This window comes from Corapipo altera, unplaced genomic scaffold (assembly GCF_003945725.1).
Source record: "Corapipo altera isolate COAL_440 unplaced genomic scaffold, ASM394572v1 61286, whole genome shotgun sequence".
Classification (NCBI taxonomy): domain Eukaryota; kingdom Metazoa; phylum Chordata; class Aves; order Passeriformes; family Pipridae; genus Corapipo; species Corapipo altera.
Window position 1 is genome coordinate 6,117,952 of NW_020884907.1, and position 20,644 is coordinate 6,138,595.

Consider the following 20,644-nt stretch of genomic DNA (forward strand, 5'->3'; position numbering starts at 1 on the left):
GAACTAGTCTCCCATCCAGAGAATCTGATTCAAAACTTGGTTTTCCCTTAAGAGATTTATACCAAAATACAGTAAGCTCCTTCTGGAAGCACCAGTCGTGAGCCATGTGGCTTTTGAGACAAACTCAAGTTTGAGAGTGCCACCTCATCCTTCCACCTAAACACCACAGTGGAACATAACCATCAGATTACCCAGTGACCTAGATAGTTTATTCCATCAGATTATTTCTGACTTGAACAGCTGGAAACTTCTTTGTATTTTTGTGTTGTTTTCATCCTTCTTTCATTCTTTGTCTAAGGATATTACTGACACCTATCTCTTCAGAGCACTCAAGTAAAGGACATTTTCAAAACTTCTGGCTTCTTCCCCTCCACAGTATATTCTCATAACAAAGTATCCCAAAACTTGAGTCAGCAGCGCCCTGGCAGCCAGAAGGGGCAACCGTGTCCTGGGGGGCATCAGGTAAAGCATCAGCAGCTGGTTGAGGGAGAGGATTGTCCTGCTCTGCTCTGCACTGGGGCAGCCTCACCTTAAATACTGTGTGCAGTTTGGACACCACAACACAAAAAAGGTATTAAGCTCTTGGAGCATCCAAAGGAGGGCAATGAGGATGGTGAAGGGTCTGGAGGGGAAGCCGTATGAGGAGCAGCTGAGGTCCCTTGGTTTGTTCAGCCTGGAGGAGACTGAGGGGAGACCTCATTGCTCTCTTCAACATCCTCACAAGGGGAAGCAGAAGGGCAGGTACAGATCAACTCACTCTCATGACCAGTGACAGGACTCAAGGGAATGGCACAAAGCTGAGTCAGGGGAGGTTTAGGTTGGATATCAAGAAAAGGTTTTTCACCCAGAGGGTGGCTGGGCACTGGAACAGGCTCCCTGGGTAAGCAGTCACAGCATCAAGCCTGACAGATTTCAAGCAGAATTCAGACAATACTCTCAGTCACATGGTGTGATCCCTGAGGTGTCCTGTGCAAGGTCAGGGATTGGACTCAGTGATCCTGATCAGTTCCAAATCAGAATATTCTTTGATTCTATGATTCTGTGAAAACTGTCTTCCTGCAGTTTCCTGCCCTCAGAGAACAAAAATATTGGTTTCTTACTGCAGTTGATCATAACCACTGCTTTTCATTGTCTTGATATAAAATACTGGGACCACTGCACACTAACAGTCAACTACTAATGCCAGCCTTGATTTCTAATGCCAGAACTACACCCTTAGCAAAGAAAGCAAATTAACCAGAAAAACACTGGCAAAGCAGTAGCTTACAAAATGAAAGTTTTTCTGAGGCAACTCTTATACAGCACTGCCCTACTCTTCTGATACCAGGCAGATGGTGTTAGTTAGTATCAGGTGTCTGCTCTACACTTCTATCAAATACAATAAATAATACACAACTAATGCAAAATATCAGTTTCATTCTCTTCCTACTTACTTGAGACTGCACTGCATACATGACCTTATCTCTAGTTGAATGCAAAACGTCTGCCCAAACCCATCACTGAAGACTGAATTAAATTTCCTTGGCAGTAATATTATTATATATGCTGCATGTTTATCTAGTGCTGTCTTTTCTATTTTCTGTCTTAAGCGTCTTGGAAATGTAAAAGCAATTCAATTTGTCACCTACTCAAATACTTTCTACCAAACAATCTAATGGGTCAAACCATGTGAAAAACAATAATGCCGCTTTCTTTTGTTAGTCCCTGACAGAAACCAGCAAAAAAAAATCCATCCCACACAACAAAACCAAGACATTGTTTCTCAAATAGCATGTCACATCAAGAGAAATTTTACTTTGACATCCTCCTGGATTCCTTATAGTATAATTATAAATTCAGCAAAAGTGATACACATCTATTATTTTTGAAAAAGTGTCTTGCACAGGCAGAGCATCATTAAAAGTAGTGCAGCACTTAGAGCAAATGCAACCAGAGAGGATCACACTTGTACAACAGTCGCAGGGGGAAACTGCTAGACCGCCGAGGGCTCTGAGAGTCTTTCAAAGTGGTCATTAGGTAGAGAGGAAAGGTGAATCGTGCAGATGAAAAATCACCTATATAACTTAATTTACTTGAACCTCAGTAAAACTTTGACAATATACCTCATGCCTTAGGAAGAAGGCATTAATTCATGAAAGAGCATTCTGCAATGGGAACAGTAGACCTTCCTGATGTGTGAGCAGGACCTTCCTGACAGAGGGCTCTGGCATTAGTAATGGTTTTGGCTGGGGTAGACTTCATTTTCTTTGCAGTGCCTCGTATCAGGCTGTGCTTTGGATATTTGCTGAACACAAGGATGATGATATAGATAAGTTTTTGTTATTGTTGGGCAGGGCTTACACAGAGCCAAGGCCTTTTCTGCTTTTCATACTGCCACACTGGTAAGGAAGTTGGGGGTGCATGGGAGGTTGGGAGGAGACATAGCCAGGACAGGTAACCCAAACTGATCAAAGGGACATTTCAGACCATATGACATCATGCTCCGTATATACAGTTGGGGAAGAAGGAGGAAGGGGGGGATGTTTGGAGTGATGATGTTTGCCTTCCCAAGTCCCCCTTACACATGATGGGGCCCTGCTCTCCTGGAGATGGCTGAACATCTGCCTGCCCATGGGAAGCAGTGAATTGATTCCTTGTTTTGCTTTGCTTTGTGCACAAGCTTTCCCTATTAAACTTTTCTTTATCTCAACACACAAGTTTTCTATCTTTTAGCCTTCCAATTCTCTCCCTGATCCCAGTGGTAGAGGAGTGAACAAGCAGGAGCTTGATGTCTGGCTGGGATTAAACCATGACAGGGGCCTGGGTCCAACTCTCCCAGTTGCTGGTTGGCTATGAGGAGGTTTTTACACTAGTCAGTGCTGCAGACCTCTGCTCAACCCAGTCCCAGAAGCTTTTCCTGGAACACCAGCCCTGAACAAAAAGCCCATGTAAGACTGCAGGAAACTCAGTGCACCTCCAAACTGCAGCGCGCAAGATCAGCAATCCACACAAAACCCAGAGGAACACTAGGTTCATCCGCACAAAAGTCCCAGTCCTTCTGCACAGTCAGGGTGTTCTCACCTATTGTCCCTCCACCCCGAGTCTACCAAAGGCTGCCTTAATTATGTGGGAAGATTCATTTGGTACCAGGGCAAACAGGTATGTCCTGCAAGCCTTCCTACTGACTTGCCAACCCAGTTCCCAAACTCTGACTATAACATCTGTGAGAGCCAGGTCAGAACTTCATCTACACAAAAACTCCAGCTCCCTCCTCCTCACAGCAGTTTCAAGAGCCTCCATCTCCTTATTGAGAGGCAAAATGAAGTGCCCTGTGAAGAATAACCTTAGTAGGAAAGGGAATGTGCACTGATCACCCCAATTTCTTCTGAAGAGCTACGGTCTACAAACAAAACCCCAACAAAACAAACAAAAACCTCAAGAGAGGAAAAAAGACTGAAAGGACTGGTAACTCCCTTGGAATAATGAAAAGGACAGACATAACATAATGTTACAAATTTACTCCATCTATGCCAGAGGGAACAAGCAAACCTATCTTCCAACACAACACAGTGTAGGCAAGTAGTGAAATTCACAGGTGTAGGCAGACAAGGAAAGACACCAAACAGCTGATGTCCAGATGTGCTCACTCAGACTTTCTGCTTTTTAATTGTACTATGACAGTGGTAGCACATCAATATTAATGAAGTAAAACACAGAGCAATTTGCTCTGCTCTTACCTTGCTAAAAAGCATATTCCTCATGCCCAGTGTGGATCTCACAGCCACAGGCAGGGCACCAGCATGAGGGTAGAGCCATGAGAGAACTGCTGCAATGAGGGAAACCATTACCTTCCACTGAAGGAGCGATTTCTCCTCCAGAGGAAAAAATAAAACATTGACCCCAAAGGGCAAGTCCTGAGATCTTAAAATACACAGATACGTGCTGGATTCATACGTCTTTGTTTCATAAAACCTGCTGAAGTGGTTCCACATTTTTACTTCCTCCATCCTAATCTTCACAATATTATCCCATGTAAATACTTCTGCACCAGTTAAAAGGTCTGTAGACTAAGCTAATCAAACACATTCAAACAGTTTAATCACTATCTAGGAGGTCAGCAGAGGTGAAGACAGTTTTAGAGACACCTGACTGAAAGAGGCCACTTAGCTTTACAGAGTTAACTATCCAACAGGAGAGCACTGAATGTTAACACACACATACAAACACAAAATTAAACTGTAATGGTTAATTGTGCGTATCTCTGCTATATGGCTCCGAGCTCCTACTTCTCCTGACTCCTGGTTAGACCAAAACGAATTCTGACCATCTTTATGAGACTGTTCAATGCATACAGCAAACACAGCACATTAAAGCAGGTGCAGCATATTGAAGAGAGCTCAATTTAAGTGTGGAATGTTTCTTGCAAATAAAGGGCCAGGTGAAAAACCATCCTCCATATAAATTGCCTGATGCTGTATTTCAGTAATGCTCCACTATCTTGTGGAGCTGTTCCAAAACATGACTTATGTGCGACGCTCGGTATAATGTATTCCCTTGTGGTCCAAAAGAAATGGTAAATCCAAATTTACAATTTTTTTTTCTCTGCCAGACAGCCTTTTTTTTTCTTCATACATGTGAATGCATAACTAAGAAAGGCTTCTGTGGATTTCCATACTGCAATCAGTCTCATTATTTCAGAATAGATTATCTAACCAGAGCGAAAAAACTAGCTGAGGGGAAACATATTCACAGACTATTTGGGGAAAAAAAAACACAAACAAAACAACAAACCAACAACAACAACAACAAACAGGAAAAAAGTGGAACTCAATTGTCTATTAAAACTTGCAAGCATTAATTCTGGGAGAATAACTCACCTGTATTTTGCTGCATAGTGCCATAATGTCTAATATGATAGAGGACTGAATCCTTAGACAAAGGGAAAAGAATCTACTTTTTATATATATATATTGCATATATAATTTTCTGGCTTCCTCCACGCACCCTCACAATAAGTATATTGTCTTCCTCAAATCAAGACAGATTTGTAAAATCAGAATATCTGACCCAGCTCTCCCCTGCCAAAAAATCTTCGTCACCAATATTTCTATCAAACCACACTGCCTGTTCAGCAAACACTCAGCACTGTACCTGATTTTTAGGGTGATGCCAAGCACCAGGTCAGACAAAGTGGGTGGAGTCCTACACTGGTTCACAATATTGAGTTCGGAGAAAATCTGCCATTTATGGGGTTCTTAGCTGTATACTGTTATGAAGTGAAGCTGTGTGCAGAAAACGGAATTTAACTGAAAGAGGTTTTGGACACAGGGTATTTGCATGTCTTAGCTTGGAGGTACAAGTTTTAAACTTGTAAGGAGAATCTACACTGAAATGTAACTTGAAATCTGGAAGATTTGGAAATGATCCACCTGACAGTGGATAGTTAATAATCAATTGTTACAAACACAACACTTCTTTTTAACCAGTTTATTTCCACAATAGTTATCTGTATTTTTGGAAATCAGACATGGCAATGTTAAACTTGAGTGGTTTGAAATTAAGTCATCAGCACTCATCAAGTCTGGTAAAATTGCTAGGATACACACATCTGGCAAAGAATATGCCAACCACTTCATAGAACAGTTTCAACTGCAATCTACTGGTTACACAACAAATGTTTGTCTCTTGGGTTTAGAAAATTAAAAGCCAGCTCTGTAAGAGCTCGGTTTTTAAAAACACACCCTTGTTTTTATAGTTGCAGATAAGAACGTTAAAAAAAAAGAAACCAGACATTATTCTTTCCCCTAACAGTGCTAAAAAAAGACCGTATGAAATCTAAATTTTGAACAGGAAATACTCACTTTCCTGGTTAAATATGAAAAAAACCCCAACTCCATAAAAAGCTTTCAGTTATGACAAAATCTGAGTAGATATTTAACCTCACAGAGTAAAGTGGCATGACCTGGTATGACTATGGATTGCTGTAGGGACGATCCACATGATGGAGAACAGAAAATATTCCACTGAATGAGTAGTTCAGTGTCTTCTCTGAAAGGCTGGCTCAACAGCAAGGATCAAAATCTCATAGATAAAAAAAAAAAAAAAAGTGTCAGCTTTTACATTTTGAGAATAGTTCATTAATTTTTTTTCATGTTGCAATATTTTGCAAATTCTAAGCTATGACATTTGGAGTGTTACCAGCTAAAATATGCTGGCTCCTTATGGTGTGTTGCAGCAGATTTTGCAAACTATCACAGGGCGATGAGGGTTTTCTCTAGAGCTTCACGAGAACACTTAGCAGAGAACATAAATATATCCTCTCCCCTCCATACTTAGACTTCAGAGATACCAGAAGTATAGAAATTACAGTCTCTGACTTCAGGTTTAAGAAGAGCAGACAAAGAGAAAAGTTAAGAAAACACAAGGCACATACCAAAAGCTAATCTTTCCCTAATTTTGGCTGACATTCTGGAAACTTGCAGTGTACAACTGCATGGAAGTACCTGACCGTAACCCAGATAAGGTGTAAATACCAACCAGTCTACTGTTCAAAAAACAGAGGAGGTTTCTAACTGTTTTGGCACTTTTCTGCACCATGATGGCTTCCAGGCAGATTTCAGCACAGTGACAAGGACAAAGTTGAAGATATGCCAACTAAGAAGTGTTTTCATCTCATCGCAGTGTTTTCCTTCTCATGCCACTGACATCTCTCTGTACACCCATCCCCACATCACACTGTGTCATGCACATGTTTTGATCCCTAGCCCTGACCTTCCCTCCTACCAAAAACGATTGTTTCCCATCCATCATGGCTATGGACCAAAGTTACTCCCTACCCTTTGCAGAGCACCTGTTTCTTAAAAAAAACCAAAAAAACCCAACAAACCAACACCAAAAAATTGCTACCCATCTTGTAATTTCAGCATTTTCTTCACCTTCCATAGAGCAGAACCAGTTTTTCAACTGGTAAACACAGTTTTACAACTCACACTTTGTCATCTCCAGTCCAGATCTCCAACCTGTTGAGATGAGTTTGAAATTTGAATCTGTGCTCTCATGTCTTTATGTCTCTTTCTGGCCTCATGCTCTGCACAGGTGCAACACAGAGGGAGATTAGTTATTTCTTCCACTGTATCATTGGGGAAAACACCAGGTAGGACTGGGAGCACAACAGATTCCAGCAGAACCACAGCTCTCTCACCCTGTAAGTCAGACACTTTCTCTGCAAGATCTATCTTTTCTCTCATCTGACTACGGAATAGAACATAATCATCATCATTTTATTATTATTATTAATAATAATAATGCATAGTGATAAAGCATATATACCATACTAATAGACTATATTATATAAGAGGGAGATAACTTCAAACACAGTAGCAGTCAAGCTGCCCTTTCCTGGGAAGCCATTGTCTTGGTACTGCTCAAACCTCTCCTGGTTTATAGCTGAGAGGCTAATGCCCAGCTCTCCCTCCCCACTTACTGGGTAGACCAGCGGTATCCCTTAGGACTGTCCAACACAAGAGGTGAAAGAAAGTTACTCAGATTTGAAAATACCTTTGGCTAGAGATGCAGTGAAACAACACTGGTGGTCCTTTAACAGGTAACAATTCTATTTGAAGGAAAACTCACAATGGCTTAATAAAATGACAAAGGCACACGGTTAGCAAATGGCTGTATTGACAAACTTTGATAAAAAGGAAAATAAATAGAGAGAGAGAGAGAGATCACCGGTCCTGGATCCAGCGTTGGGCCAGCCTGGGGGTCTTTGATGTCCTGAAGTCTCACATAACGCTAGCTCCCTGTCGTTTTTTTATGTTGGTTGCTTCGGGCAACCCCTCCTCCGTGCCTAAGTGGGGTGGGGGGTGGCAGCCAATTTATATGTAAATGAGGAATATCGGGAGTAACAAAGAGATTACAAAGACTGGGTCTTCCGTAAGGCCGGAAGTCACCTTAACACTACTCCTTTAACCTGGCTGATTGCAGGGATGAGGGTCAGACGGCCCCTCAGCACACCATCAACACATCTCATGGCGCCTCATGGAAATCCCCTAGTCATGTATCTTATGGCGTATCTCATGGTATGGCTCCAGTTGCTCCATTTAAGAGCGTTTGAGACATTTCTACAAAGGGTCTTGGACACCCCGTGTCCTTTCTTTGTCCTGAGGAGTTTTTTCTTTTTTGTTAGCCCCTCACAAAATGTAAACCTACTAGATCATCAGTAGGTTTTTCTTTCGTTCAGTCTTAACCCATGACAGGATAGACAATAAAATTTGAAATTACTAAATTCAGTTGCTGCCAGCTTTACACATATTCTGAAAAAAAACTGCTATAGAAGATAATTATATCATGGATACATTTCTTGCCTATTGCTTTCATTAAGATGCAGCTGTTCATAGGTGAAGGGACTGAACAATAAAGCTTTCAAACTATAGTGCTGGCGAGTTTTGTCAGCTGGACTAGATGAGCTGAGATGACAGTAAATTATCGTGTGCGTTTGGATGTTTGATCACTGTTATATGCTTATGTTCCTGTTTTGAAAAAAAGTTATTGGGGCTTTTTTGCCTGATTGTCCACACCGACCAAAGACATTCAGTATACTGAAGATCACAGAGGAAAACAATAGGGCAGACCATGTAAAAAAGAATGATGAAAAAAATCGATGAAATAAACAAAGCTGGAGAGAAAAAGGGAAAGGAATCTCTTTCCTCCCCTTATCTCTTCCAGTTATCTTAGATACTATTTGTAAACCACATATGTAAAATATTTAAGGTACAATGATTTCTTTTAGAAAATAATTACCTTGAACAATGGAAATAAAAACTGGCAGAATGTCACAGTGCTCATTCAGTGAATACCATGAATCTAATCCCATGATTCTGCACTTAAAGGAAAACTTTTGTTCCTGTAACTTTTCACAGGACTAAAACCCTAAGGTGCCTGGGTCCAACAGAACTCATGTGATGTCTCTGAGCTAGCATCAGTCAAGTGAACGAAATTTGCAGATCCTGCCTATTGCTTAACAATAAATAAGAAAAGAGAATGAATAAATATGAACGAACTCTAAAGCAATATGAACAAACTCTCTAATAACATAAAAACTGTGATAAAAACTGACTGCCCAGAAAATGTGGAAAACACCTGTAATTGAGAATGGCCCCCAGATCATGCAAAGTAACTTCTTTGCACGCATATCACTCAGCCACAGAAGATATTCTACAAAGATCAAGTTAAACCCAAGATCCTGGATAGGTCCCTTTCACCATACCCTTCTCAGAAGAAACAACAATACTGAACACTATCTATCTGCTTACATCCCAACCGTGTATGACTGAGGCTAAGTTACAACACATTATCACCATGCAGAAGTCATCTATTATTTGATTTCTGTTTCCATTTTGAATGCTTGAGTTTGGACAGTCACATGAACAAGACCTTTTATTTATTTCAGGGCCTGGAACTACCAAACTAGAAAAACGCAGACAAACCAGTGGCCAGCCAAGGGTCTCATTACAGAATCTGTGAGGTGTATTCATTGCCATGGAAACAAGAGAGGGACGACAAGCTGTAATTTCTGTCTTGCAAGAGAATATACCAGCCCGGCCAATAAATAAAGTTAGTAAATCAACAAATCAGAGCCAAGGTCAAGTAACTGAATATGAAGCAGCTAGGCTCCATGGGTCTCCTTTGTTATTAATAGTACTAAGGTACAAGTCTTTCAAGTTCCTTGGACTTATGACTTATGATGCAGATCCATCAAGGAAGTATTTGACTCAAAATAACACTCATTTTTTAGTATTTTTCACAGAAAAGTACCAGAAAGACAATAAAAATGTGCTCTACTTTTAAGTCACTACCCTTCATCTCACCCTGTTTTACTCTGCAAAGAGGTGTGCAGTGATAACCTTTGGAAGCAGAGCATTATGTTCAGCCAGTTACACTTGAATTACCAGATGCATAACAGTCCTCAAGAGGACTAATTGCCACACACCATTCTGCGAAAGTGCCTTATAAAGAGCAGTTTATTTTCACACCACCTCTGTGAGCCGTCCATGGACAGGTTATCCCTCCCAGAATGCAGATGTCAAAACACAATGGCACTGTGGAAGTGAATGTCAAGGCTGGGATTACATGTCTGTTCACATTTAAGACCTTCAGACCTCTTCTGTCTGCGTTTTATAACTAACAGGAAAGGGGGGCAGAGAGGCATAAAGCTGGGAAACCGAAAATACTGGAAGATGTTATTGCTGAAACTCTAGGAGTCTCCATGGAGCTGCAGTGCATTGGACACATGGCAGCCCATTCAAAGTGGCACCAAGGCGATGCTTGGTGGCCACTTAAGGGAGGTACCCCCAGTGACTGCCAGGTGTGAACTGCTAAGGCAGCAAACTGCTGCTGCTTTAGGAACTTGTGACTATAAACCCACTATCACTGCGTGAATGAAATTCACAGACTTATACCGTGCTTTTGAAACTTTCAGTAAGTTCAGTTATAGGAAACTTCCTGGTATAACACCAACTACCAGTGCACAGATGCATCTGCATAGGAACAACACCAATATATATTTGCTAAAAAAAACTCAAAAATAACAAACAGCAAGCCAAACTTAAATACCAGCTTGCTAACAATGGCTAGAGAAGTACGTGAGATCTAACAGTTTTTCCACAAGTTTTAGGTCACCTCCTGGAAACCTAGCTATTTTAGTGGAACGCAAAGAAGACCTCTGCTACACTCTTGAGATTAGCTACTGGCAACAGTAGACATAGTAACTCCACGGTGTATCTCTCTCACAAGTTTTACACTGCATGTAACAGCACCTATTAACCCCTCGACACTTTCTGATAATACTTAGATCACACAATATCTTTTTGCCAATTATTTTCTCTCTTACTCTTTTGGATGCAAGGTTTTTAAACTATGTTCCTTTATTAGTTTACCTATGAAGGACTTCAAAGAGCTGACAAACTTGAGCACACTGTTGAAAAACAGTGTTTTGCTGAAATCCATAGGCCGAAGGGGAAGAGGGGATCTGGGTATCATTTAGCCAGGTTGAGTGCCAGGCTGAGCACAAGACAGCAGGTGAGTGCAAGAATCACGTGACTTCTGACTTTTGAGTGGCTTTAGAAGTGGGGAGAAACAGGTTTAGCCAAGCCTAAAATGACCTTTGAAAAATCAGCCTGAGAAAACTGGCAGATCTGACCCCCAAAGCCGTTTTACCCAGCTCCTGGTAATGCCAGTCAGTTGGAAGCAGTCTGAAACGATGCATATGTGCTGTGGGGTAGGCGCGCAGGCCCAGCATGCTGCTGGCTGAGGTTATTAGGTTAATTGCACTACCACACGAATACAGCTCTGTCAGTCTGAGCTATGAATTATACAGAGAACAGAAGCAGCCACGAGGGAAACAGGAACTGGTCACTCCTGACCTGAAAAGGCATTTTGGGGTTACTCAGTTTAAAGGAGAAAAAAAAGTGAAGAAAAACAAGCCTAGTTCCTGACCTGAAAAGCTGTGATCCTGAACGTAGCAAAGGGATGTCATCATGTGTTTTATGCAAATTCTCATTGCTGCTATCAAGCATGCTAAGCGTTTGGTCCCATTTCTCTTCAAATCAACAGAAAAATGAAAACCATTACAGTCTGTGCCAGTTCAAAGCCAAGCTTTAGCATCTATCGCAGTTTTACCATTGCAACACTGCTGGCAGAGTGTGTATTTCTGAGAAGGATGGTATGGGAATGGCAGAAAAGGCAGGCAAAAGCAAACTTCACAGATAACAATTCAAATGTTGAAAGCCAGCCATATACAGGGACGTCATTTTACCAGGTGTATTGTTTTGTCTCTATGATAGATCTTCATTCGCTGGAATGGAAACAGCCTTACTCTAGTACTACTGAACTGCCAGTTGCGTTCAGGAGATATTTATAACCATTAACACTGTAGATGGAAGGTGAGTTTTAACCTATAGGTCATAGTTATTCCTTTGGCTGGAGAGTGGCTCTGTTTCTCACAGCTGCAATTGAATTGCAGAAGGCTCAATGTAGCTCCCCATCGTTTTCACTCTTTTCCTTGCACTGAACCATCCTTTCCGAGCTTAATTCACAGTTTTCTGGCTTCCCTTATCGCTCCTGCCTCGTGTCAGTGGCAAGCCAAGTTTGTGAGGAGCTGCCTTTCCCAGAGTTCACCCCACTGCCTGCTCGGGCTAGGAACGAGACAGACCCCTCTGTGCCCCTCTGCAGGAGGTGCCGGAGGGCCTGAACTTCGAATGGGGCCAAACTACATCGCCAGGCACTGGCCCCGTGCCCCCTTCTCGGTGCAGCCGCCAGACTCCTGGTCCCCAAACCGCGGCTGCCCACCTCCATTTCAGCCTGGGGGGAAAGTGGGGGGGAGAGGTAGAGTGTGGGGAGGGAGGTCGCTTTTCTTTTCGCAAGAAGATGCAATGTGGGCTGGGAGGGAAGGTGTCTCCCCGCTCCCTACGTCCTGCCAAACCACGACCCCTCAGGCACTCCTGCCCCACCCCCTCTCCTTGCACCGGCACCCCCTGTGCAGCCCAGGGGGGCACACCGACCCCTGCCACCGCACAGAGCTCGGCCACAAGGCCGGGGGGGCCTTGCCTCTGCCCGGTGAGGCTTCCCGGAGAGCCCTTGGCTGCGCACAAAGAGAGATACGGGGAATGTCGCCCGCCCCCGCGGCGGGCAGCGCTGGATGCACCACGCACACCCCCCCGCACACGCATCCACACACACGGTGCGGGTCACGTACCTGCAGGTGCCTGTCCGGGGAGCGCGGGGCGGGGAGGCTGCGCTGCACCGCCCGTATCGCATGGGGGGGTTACCGCGATACCGCTCGGGGGCTGCGGCGGGGGGGCTGCTCCGCTCCCTCCTCCCCCTCCTCCTCCTCCTCCTCCTCCTTTCCCGTGGTGTGTGCGGGGGTGTGTGGTACTCCGCGCCGGAGGAGGCAGCTGTGGGCTCCAGCTCCTGTCAGCCACCGGAAACCGGCTCCCGGTGCCCCGCACCGCAGGAAGTGTGCAATGGCACACCCGCACACCGGCCCCGCACACGGCCCGCACCGCGACGGGCGGGCGGGCGGCGGGAGGAGCGGCACGGCCGGCGCTGGGCAGGGCAGGGACACGGCCCCTCCCTGCGTGCGGCGCGGGGCGGCACAGACCCCCGGGGGCCAGGGACGGGGTGGTCGCCGTGCCGCTCTGCGCGGACACGGGCGAAGGGAGCCGCGTTCCCTCCGTTGCCGTGGGCAGGGGTGCTTCCTTCTGAAAACAGGGGGAAATGCGTGCACGTGAAGACGGGGGCTGTCCCACTAAGGAACACGTTCTCCACTGACATGAAACAACGTAATTCTTATTACTCTGGTGAAGGTCTGTTGGCTTAACGGCGGCTGAGTTACTCAAAGTAGTTGTGTCCAAAAAGCTGCCACTCGGTTGCTTCGTGCAGGTACAGAGATACACGATTTACTGTTACTTAATCTTTTTTTTTTTTTTTTAATGAGATCATAGGTACAGCACAATGCATTAATTTTACGTGGAGTATATACATGTGCACACACACGTGCACTCATCCTCCACCTGTATATAGGGCAATCAAAACTGCAGTTTATTTGTTGTGAAAATGACAACTTTCTTGATTTGCCTGCAAGTACAGATCCTATCAGCAACATTACTCACACTTGGATTTTTTTGCAATTAATCATGCAAGGGCTCACGTGTGCTTGCAGCATTTTCTCTGGGTGTTGGTTCTCCCACAATAAGTAAGGTACATGCCAAACTCTACTCATCTCCTCAGTTGGGCTTTTTTCCTCTGCCTTGTTATATCACTCCAGAAGGAGACAGGCCTGGCTATCAGCCTTCCAAGCCGGCTGCTTCATGCCCCAGAGGTTTCCTTTCCTCATCTTCCTTATGCCAACATTTGCAAAACTTGAATGGGCTAACACATGCTACCAGCTACGATGGCAACAATGCTTATGCAAGAGTATAATGGAGGCAATCTGGAAGTGTATTCATGCCAAAAGTAATGCTCTTTCTGGGTTTGCCTGTGATGCAGCAGGGGAATTTGGTAGCAGTGTTAGGCTTGCTTAGGGAAGATTGCCATCCCTTCTGCTCTTTTAATTTTTAGTAAGATGTCATTGTCATGTTGCTGCACCTCAGCAAAGGCCTTTAATACTTTAAAATCAAGGGTTCGGTGGTAGACTCCTAAAGACAGAGAACCCTAAATGTAAGAAAAAGTAACTACTCCAGGGAGTCAAGGGAGAGTCTGCCTCTGTCCATCATGATCAAACATGTGACACCCTGCTTCCACATCTTGCTTTTAGTGTGAAGACCTATAGTCAAAGCACTGGCAATATTGAGGACAAGACCACAACCTTCCTGGACTCTGCTGTGCCCACAAGGTCCTGCCAGGGGCAGGGATGAGCTGCTCTTCAGGGACATGCTCCCACAGCACTCCATGGGCCATCAAACACATCTCCTGGGCAAGAGAGTGCGTGAGTTATATTGGTTGAAACCAGTGCTCTGTTTGCCTCCAAGATGGGAGCTGCTGGGCTGCCTTTTAAAGGTCAAATAGTTACACTTTCAAAAATTATGACAATAGGAATTCCTGAAGAGAAGGACTGCCTTTATCTCTGGAATCCTTACAATCAGGCACATCAGCTGCGCTCAGGCAACACAAGGGGTTTGCTCTTCACCACTGGTCTTCAATCTTGTTCACTCCTTTGTATTTTTTTCTTTGCTTTTCTCTTTTTCTATCATGCTCTTTTATGGCAACAGGACAAAGTACCTCCAAGCCTACCTTCCTTGCACCTTCTTCCTCAGTTCTTCCTACTCCTTCTTCACTTCCTCATTGTGAACAGCCCCAGGTCAATGCTGTCTCCGCACGCTTTAATCAAAAGAAGGTTTGAAAATGCTTCTCAAACCTCTGACATGGTTGCTTGGCTATTGTGCCCTATTATCATCATGGGGTTGTACACAGGGCTGTAATTGCATCAGAGTGTTCTGGTTCATATCGTGTTTGCTGTCAAAGAGCTCAGCTAGCCTGGAATAATGTCACCAGCACTAGGCACAGAACTGCAGTTCTGCATGAGCTCATTTTAGCTCACAGTCTGCATTGGTAACTGCACTGGGAGGGCAGCGATCATGTGTGCCGAGGTTTCAGAGAAAGCAAGGTTTTCTCCAGGAAGGAAAGCTGCTGCTATTGACATGACAGAACTGTGCTGGCTGCTCTAAGGTGGGCAGACAGACTGCCCTGCCTCTGCAAAGCTGAGGGACTGCTGTGGTGAGGAGGTGTTATTGCTGATCATTTCTGCTCCTATTCCTCACTTGGCATAAAACACATTGAGGCAGAGGTCTGAGTGTTGGCATGGACACCTGCTGGAGGTGCTAAGCACCTCTGCAGGCCCAGCTGAGGCAGCAGGGTCCTGTCATTAATGCAGTGGGCTGAGGAAGAAGGTGTATCACATCGTCATTCCAGATCTGACATGAATTTTTTTCTGTGACCTCTGATAATTTACTAACCTGTGTGTACCCATCTGTACTATGACCATTTATTAGCCCTATCAGGCTGTGTGACAAGGGTAAATTGTCTCATTCAGGCCCCAGTGCCAGGAAAACTACTGCTCATGGTGCTCAGTGGAAGCTCATGTTCTGCCCATCAGAACTCCTGGGCACCCTGACAGGTAACCTGCCATCCCATTAACACCAATGCCACCAGGAGGGCAAAAACAAGGGGCAAGTGCAAAAGCATCTCAGATCCCACAAGAACCAAGCCTTTTGCGGAGAAAGACTGGCTGGGCCAGTGCCTGTGAAATAGGACACAAGTTGTCTAACAGGAGAGAAAGGAATCACTGCCCTCTTGTTTGGAAACACCTGACTGTCTGCTTGAAGAGAGGTCCAAAAGCCATTGTGATTGACATCTACATCAGAGTGCAGGTGCCACCACCTCTTAGAAAACATGGGGACACCAAGTGACTGCATGGCTTTGTTATGAACCCACTCAGCTTCCCCAGCATCCCCTCAGCACCGCATTGATCAACCAGGAACAGAGCAGAGCTTGGCTTTTCCCAGTGATACCCTTTGTGAGATAAGATGTCCACCGACTGGGCATATTCCTCATTCATGCAGGACTGGTAGGTGAACTGGGATTCAAGCTGAGTGGTTTGTTTCTGCCACCCAGCTCTACCCTGCGTTTGACCCACACAGCAAGAAAGCAACAAATGAGTCACACCCCTATAGTCTGTGCCCTGGCTGTGCTTGCTCCCTCCTGCCTAGATGAGAAGGGTGTGTCAGCATGCCCATAGGCTCTCCATCGGTCCCCACCAGCAGTCATGAGCCTGATCCTGTGCCAGACACCTTGCCAGCTGAAACACAAAGGTGAAACAGCACCCCAGGTAAAATCCCCCAGCTCTCACAGGAGGGAAGCTGCCCTGGGAGGTGATGAACAACCTGGGATGAAGACAGGGGCAATCAGAAATACTTCTGTTTTTAGCAGAAGGTTGGCCATATGCTACGGACCAAGCATAGGACGAGAGCAGTTGGGTTGAGAGCGAAAAACAAGAAAGGTCAAGAACGGTCTGTTTGACCAGATGTAGGTTTTAAATCAAGACTGATTACTTCACAGGAGGAAGAGCAGGATCAGGCCACTGCCACAATAGGCTGTTGTTTGCATCAGTTCACCACAGGTTCCCATTAGCATGTCTCCTCCAATGGCTGCTGACTGTGGCTGGCATCAGCCAAATGCAGATCACAAAACTGTCTCATCACAGTAGGAATACCCTGCTGTGTTTTTCAAAGGTATATTCCTCAGAGGAATGTGTGCCCAACCAAAATAGCTTCAAGAAGTTAAGCTGGAACAATTTTTGAGACAGGAAAAATTGCTGCACGGCCAATATCTTGCTGAAAAAGGCAACCCCTTGAAACAGCAGTGTGAGTTAAAAGATTCTTCTTCATTTTTAGACTTCATTAGCTGTGACCCAAGCATGATTTTATCCCATCGGTCAGCTGGAGCATGGAGAGAGTAGTATCTGGAGGGTCTCAGAAAGCCCAAGAAGAGCTCAGTGCCTGGCAGAACCTTGTGGTCTTCCACATTGCCTCCTCCTCTGTACCACTGTGAGGGATGCCTGTTTCAGACAGCCTTCCAGCATGCAAGCAGACACCTGGATCTTCACTGAGGCTTCCTCCACCTCAACACGGATTGCAAAGGTATGAGCACAAAAAAATCTGGGGAGCCAGCTTCCCATCCCAAAAGTCTGTGTGTTAGTCTGGAACACTCCTGCAGTCCCTCTCAGAGGATTAAACACAAGGTAGATCCACCCAGCCTTTGCTCACACACTTCTCTGGATGAAAGGGCTTGGTGAGAAACAGGTGTCTGCCATCCAGTATTAATGGGTTGGACAAGGGGTGGGTTCCCTGGTGGGACATCAGTGCATTGGAAGGCAGAGCAACAGGCATGTCTGTGGGGCAGGTACAATCACAGACACCCAGCCATGAGGACTGGAAGTCAAGGACAGCAAGGTAGGTGGCACTTTCCTTCAGAACTGCAGGAAAACAAGTGGTCTGACTTGCAGACAACTGGTGTGACGAGTGGAGGTGGGGTATTACAACACTCTCCTGGAACATTGGGGGTTAGTGTATAAGGAGTCCTTCTATTGTGGACCATGCAGAGGGCTTTGTATCCCTGTGTTTTCAGTGGCAGTGCAGCAAAGCTAGGCTGGTGTAACCCAGGAAAAACACCCAGCCTTTGGGTCCATTCTAAATTTTTTCGCACCCTGTCTGGGGCAGCTGACAACCAGACAGAAGTACCTGTTAGTTTTCTCCGCTAAGACCTCGGATTGTCATGTTTGGCAGCCACCTTTCCTTCACATGTGCATAATGCTGTAGGAAACACTGCAGACAAATCCTGTCCTTGTGGTCATCACAAGGATATTTCATAGTAACACCCGAGCATATCAGAGCAGAACTAACTTGCTGCTGGTCCTTCCTTTGTTAGTTATAGTACCACGCTGCAACTAACAATTAGTAGTAACACAGGAAAAGGAATATGAAGATAAGCCCCCATGGTGCTTGTGAAAATTCTGTGCTGCTTCATGAGAGGCTTGAAATACCCTTGAGAAGCTAGTCTGTGCATTTTCAGAGTTGTCACCATACAATTCTGTTTTGTATTAAGTTCCTGTGGATTTTAATTTAGTTTACTTTCCAGGCTCCTCTTGTCTGCTATGGCTTCACAGAGTCCAAGAAGTCGAATTGTCAGTACTCATTACACTTTTATTACACAAATTAAGCAGTCTCCATTGTTTTTTCTCATGGAAGAACAAGTGATGTTGACAATGCTCTCTGTGTGTAAATCAGACAGAATACGAACTGCTGCATTACAGAAAATCTGATTTCTTCAATGTTTGCTTAGAAGACAGAGCTTTTACAAAAATTATTTAAAATGTAAAGAATTATCTTCTTTCAGTATTAAAAATTATTTCAGTTTTAGGTGATGTCATAGGTGAGTAACATACATGTCTCACAGGCAAAAAAAGACTAACCTGCAAAATAAAAAAGCAGAGTCATAGAAAGCCTTGACGAACTGCGTATACTGTACAGCTTCCCCAGAGCAGCCATCTGCAAGAGGCGGTTGAGATAGAAAAAAACAGGACTGGAGTTCTCCATTAACTGGATAGCAACTTCCTTTTGCTTTGGGAATTCCCATAATGACAGTAGAAACACCTGGTTTTTTTGTGGCAACAGTGTGCAAGTGTCAGCTGTTGCATGACAGGTAAGGCAGAGCAATTTAAACAAAAATCTGAATAATGAGTATGGTAAAAGTGTGTAATAACAGCTTAACAAGAAACCCACTTGAAAGCAACCAGGAGACTTGTCACTATAAGATGTGCTAATTATACAATGGAAATTTGGCTGACAGCAAGAACATACAGTGTGTAATTTCTGTATATGAGATAAGGACAATGGCTGTTTCTATGTCTAAGAAACCAGGATGCTTTGGTCTCAGCCTGTGGCCTCAAGTTATTCCCTAATGCACTTTACAACACCGAGAATGGCTTTAAAACATAACTGGGTCATGCTCTTCACCCACTTGTATTGCTCAACATGAGGCAACCATGTTATTCTTTTGTTCCCTCCATTTTTGGCCTGGTAAACTTCAAAGTTTGAGAGACCTGTTTCAGTGAATAGATGTGACCTAGACACTCTGCTTTTACAGTAAATTCTGGATCACAAAATTCTCTTCTATCACATTTAATTATTTAGCAGAAATAGTAAGCTCTTACCTTATAAAGAAAGAGCTCACAATATCCTTCTGGACAAAATGTTATGAATCATATTAATTATGTTTCTAGGTAAAAAAAAGTCTAGAACTCCATACCCTGATTTTGTGTTATTTATTCACCCAATACCACATCTCACACATACTCACACTCCATTAGAACAAAGATAACGATTGAAGATAATGATGATATGATATTTATCCCTCACCCTGCTAAAGCTTTAACCATGGATTGAAAGGTATGTTTTCAGAGTTGTTGCTCATGCTTTGTGATTCCTATCAGTGGGAGAGTGAGAACAGGGAAATAAGCCTAAAATCACCATTCACACCATTCAAGAAATTTAACAGAACATACTTTTTCTTTCTTGCTTCACTTTCTGGTAAGCTTAATCATAGAACTTGAGCTTAACCATAGAGCTTGAGCCATGCAGAAACACTGTGTGCACTTTCCTGCTGCCTTGGTTATGAAGTTCTAATGTGGCCTCTGAGACCAACCTTGTGATCACAATTTCATTGCATAAACACTCCTTTAGCACTGAGCAGCAAACGCCAGACACATCAGCTGCTGCACAAAGACAACTATAAGTGCCTTCACCTTTGCACCAAGGGCCTCCCATGCACCCTGCATAGTTTGCCTTTCACTTGCAGCCCTGCAGCCTTCCACCTGAATTGCTGTGCAGGCTTTTTCCCTTCTCCTTCCTGTGCTATTGCTTTTGTGATATTATCCTCATGGCCTTCCACTTGCAAACCTCAGTATTCTAATAAGTTCTCATAGAAAGCAACTGCTGATAGTCTGAGAATCCACCATTTCTTTCCCCTGTGTTTCATATCTGGTTTGTAACTTTAGGTTACATTAGGGGAAAAATAAGAGCTAGCAAATAGAAAAGTATATAATAATCAGGTAAATATTCAGTGAGCATTACCAGCCATAAATATGCACTAAGTGGAGTGACTGACATGCACCACCTGTGACTGATTAAATGGGATCTCGTCAGCACTGACAGCATCACATACAGGAACAACCCAGAGGTAGCTTGGCTAGGTCCTAATACCAAGCACAGAGTTAAAAGAGGAAAAAGCCTGAAAAGAATAACTATATACATCTTCCTCATCCTTACTGCTAGCAGGCTCTGGAAAGGACACTCTTCTTGGGGTCACATTGCTTCACTTCTTGGCTGGCTACTGTCAGGCACTTCCTTCTCTTTCCATTTATTTTCCTTATGGTAACTCCAACTTGATGTGTGGACTTCACCGATAAAAGTCTGTGCAGGTAAACCTGCCTCAAGAGGTGTGATGATACAGTGATTATAGTTGGCAAGGTCTTATCCTCAGCCCCTTGTGGAAACAGAGGGAAGCAGAGCTAGCTATAGTCCACCCCAGTAAAAATACTGACTCTATGTAC

The 20,644-nt window shown here is 44.1% G+C and overlaps 1 protein-coding gene across 2 annotated transcripts in view; it reads right to left on the bottom strand.

Moving 5' to 3' along the window:
- Nucleotides 1-12,793, bottom strand: part of KIAA1958 (KIAA1958 ortholog) — a 58,349-nt gene extending 45,556 nt beyond the window's left edge. For both annotated transcript variants that reach the window (XR_003529162.1, XM_027652449.1), the window contains exon 1: nucleotides 12,734-12,793. The gene's annotated coding sequence lies outside the window, so the exon portion shown is untranslated. The remainder of the gene's footprint in view (nucleotides 1-12,733) is intronic.
- Between the last annotated feature and the right edge of the window lie 7,851 nt (nucleotides 12,794-20,644).